This window comes from Lactuca sativa, chromosome 5 (genome assembly GCF_002870075.4).
Source record: "Lactuca sativa cultivar Salinas chromosome 5, Lsat_Salinas_v11, whole genome shotgun sequence".
Lineage (NCBI taxonomy): Eukaryota > Viridiplantae > Streptophyta > Magnoliopsida > Asterales > Asteraceae > Lactuca > Lactuca sativa.
The window spans coordinates 20,028,467-20,032,301 of NC_056627.2; the positions used below are offsets into that span (position 1 = coordinate 20,028,467).

Here is a 3,835-nt window from a genome sequence, read left to right on the forward strand (position 1 = left end):
TTAAAATACAAGTGGCAATACAACATACAAGACACGCTCACACGCAGACCATTTTTCACGTATAAACGGATGCAAACCAATCTCTCCCATCGTTTCACCGTTGTTCTCATCCACCATCTGCAAGCCCTAAACCTTCCCCAATCTCCAGTTCGTCATCGCCAAATCCAATTTCTACTACCTAGGGTTTTTGTATCTGCTGAGATTTTCAAGGATGTTCGGCGACCAACATTTGTCTATACCCAAGTCATCACGTTATCAACAAAGTCCGAGAAGAATTCATCAAAAATCGTCGTCCTGGCGAAAGCCTTACTTCTTACTTACGACAATGTTTGTCCCCACGCCCCCTTCCACCGACTGGCGTCGCCAGCTCCTTCCCTACATCCTCCAGTATCTCTTTCTCTCTCTATCTCAATCGTTTTCCCCTTGTGATTTCATCGATTGGATGAGATTTTGAAAGAAGGTTACATGGATAGTTGAATGTATGTTCTTATGATCAGCATCTTAGGGACACAGTTCATCTTCTCCCCCGTTCAATAGAATGTGCACAACAGTTGTTCGATGAAATGCTTACATGAATTGGGAGTGCATTTTGAGTATATCTATCTCCATCTGTTCATAATTGGTGAGCTCTCCCTCTCTCTCTCTCTCTCTCTCTCCAATTTGTTTTGATCAGTCCAGGTGTAACAAACTCATCCTAATTGTGCATTAGTGAAGTTTCTTACCATGTTATAGATATAATTCATTGGGTAAAGAAATTGCAGAATACTGACTCTTTGAAAAAAGCTTAAATTTAAAAAGCTCGTGTTTGAATCTTTTTATGGGATCTGGGAAGTCGTTCACTTTGTGCCAGCTGGAAGCTTGGTTAGCTGAGTATAAGGTTAGGAGAGGTGCCACGCGCACTGTTGAGGTGGAGGAAATTGATGAAAATGATGACAGTTGTGGGCTTTGTGGTGATGGTGGTGAGTTGATTTGCTGTGATAATTGCCCCTCAACTTCTCATCTAACATGTTTATGTGTACAGGTGTGTGTATGTGTCTTGCTTTCCCTTCATTTATATTTTTACTTTCATAATCCTTTTGTCTTTATTTCTTAATTTATTTGGCTATTTGTATCCCATTTTATGTGTCTTGTTTTTTCCAGGAGCTACCTGAAGGCAATGCTCTTGTTGGATTTGTGGGAATGTGGTCAATGATAACGAGCCTTCAAGTTTGGATGGCCTGAAATGTTTGCAATGCGAACATAAATGTAAATTTTAATATAAAATAATTTATTCTTTCTTGTCAATATCTAAAATTAAAACAAATTGGTTAAAAAATCGAACATTTTATTTACAGACCATGAGGAATGTCATGGAGAAACCGGAATAGAAAGAGACTTGACGTGGTTCTGTGGGGAAAGCTGAAAGGAGGTAAGAATCGAAATTGAATTGGAATTGGAATCTGTGAATTTATTTGACACTATTAATAACTTTTGATCTTGATTGTTTAATAGGTTTATTTCGGGCTTCATTCTCGGATTGGAATTATGAATTCCATTTCCGATGGTTTCTCGTGGACCATTCTGAAATGCATACATGGCGACCAAAAGATTCATTCCGGATTGGTTGCTTTGAAAGCTGAATGCAAGTTGAAACTGGCAGATGCACTTACAATTATGGAGGAGTGTTTTCTTCCCATGGTGGATCCAAGAACAGACATTGATATGATCCCACATGTTTTATACAATTGGGGGTGAACACTATTACCATTTCATGATTTTTTTTCACTAATTAACACAGCCTTTTGGAGATAATTATTTCTTTTGATTTTTTCTTCAGATCAGAATTTGCACGTCTGAACTATGAGGGGTTCTATACAGTGATCTTGGAGAAAAATGACGTAATACTTTGTGTAGCATCATTAAGGTATACAAATTGGTGATATTTTCTAGCATTGAATAGTAAATGGCCATTTTGCCCTTTGACCTTTTTAACCCTATGTTTGAAATTTGTGTTCATGATTCATGGGGTAAATGTTGCGGAGATGCCTTTAATTGCAACATGCAGCAAATGTCAGGGAATGTGTAGGCGTCTCATGAATGCTATTGAAGAGGTAATCTTTTCATATTAATTTATTCGACATAAAAGTTTTTATATTAAATCTTGCTAAGTTCTAGAGTTAATTACAAATTTCTCTTTCGTTTTGGTCCATGGGTTGTTAAATCTAACTACTCATGATGTTGGTCTTAATAACATGACCATTTTGCCCTTGGACCAAACCCCCAAAAAAACATATACCACATGGGTCAAATTCGTAATTTACTCATAATATCATTATTAAATTATTTTCTAAGTTATAACGTATTTTATTCTATAATCTATTTTTTTTTAGACAAAAGAAAATAAAATATGAGATTGACTATTAACGTTGTTTATTTATTTTTACCAAATAAAGTATTTGTACGTTAGAACAAGATACTTTATAGTTTAGAAAATAAAATACGTGATAATTTATGATTGGTTGACAAAAACATTTTTTTAATTTCTTTTAAACATATATACTTCAGAATAAAATAATACAGTATGTTATAATTTAGAAAATAACACATGTTTTATTTTCTATTAACTAAATAAATATTTACACATTAGCATAAAACACGTTATTATTTAGGAAAAGAGATACGTGATAATTTAGAGAATAATTTAATCATAAAATTACAATTGGATTACAAATCTGGTCTACTGCAAAATAGTCACTTTAATAAAACTGAAAGCCAAATAGTTCGATTTAGCAATCAACTTAGGGACCAAAACAGCAACAAAACGAAACCACAGGGAGAAAATTAGTAACTTGGACTAACCTCACTCACAGGGACCAAATATGTAATTTGTTTTACATAAACTCTTGTAAAATGAAAATTATGGTTTTCAGATGCTCAAGTCATTCAAGGTTGAGAAGCTGGTGGTATCTGCGATCCCCAGTGTGGTTGACACGTGGAGGGATGGATTTGGATTCACAGCCTTGGAATCCCATGAAAAAAAAGAGCCTCACAAAAAATAGTTCTTTTCCTACAGGTTGGTTTTTTGTTAAATAAAAGATGTTCAAGCATTATGGAGGGTGTTATGCCTGATTTTCAAAGAGGGGTTAAAAGTTTTCAAATTGATGTTGACCAAAATGCTAGTGATGAAGGAGAAAAGATTTCACTGCTACTAGAAAAAGCTGCATAACCACCATTTCATGTGCAAAAGACAAGAATGCCCTTCTCATTAAACATAAAACCTAAATGATGTCATTTGGTAGGCAAGTAGGCAGTTAGAGATGCAAAAGTCAATTAAAATGGCCTTAGAGGAAGCTAGTCACAAGGCCTCCCCACAATCTATATCACATTCTTTTGTAACTATTATTTGTGTACAGTTTATAAAATGAGTAAGGCAGTTAGAATTGGAATACTTACTGTTTTTGGAAATCTGTTTTGGTGGTTGCTGTTCTTAACTATGTTCTATGATTCATATGATGTTCTAGCCATTTCAGTATTGTATATCATAGGTTCGCTTAAACTTACTTAAATTGGTTAAATAAAAGAAACTGCAACAAAAATCAGTGACTTTTTTTTTTACCGAATTGGATAAATTAGTGACGACTTTTTATGGTCGCTAGTTGGATAAGCTAGTGACGACTTTCTATGGTCACAAATCGGTTGAGAGTGACAACTTTTTAGGTCACTAATTAGATAAACCAGTGACGACTTTCTATGGTCACTAATCGCATAAGAGAGTGACGACTTTTTATGGTCACTAATTAGACAAAACAGTGACGACTTTCATTTATTAGTGACAACATTTAGTGACGAAACCCTT

General features: G+C 34.8%; 1 long non-coding RNA gene across 1 annotated transcript; it reads left to right on the top strand.

Moving 5' to 3' along the window:
* The first annotated feature begins 1,499 nt into the window (after positions 1–1,499).
* On the top strand, positions 1,500–3,433 carry LOC111919401 (uncharacterized). Its single transcript, XR_008223952.1, has 4 exons — positions 1,500–1,730; positions 1,817–2,090; positions 2,910–3,052; positions 3,160–3,433. It is a non-coding gene; the product is annotated as an uncharacterized LOC111919401 (long non-coding RNA).
* The last annotated feature ends 402 nt before the right edge of the window (positions 3,434–3,835 follow it).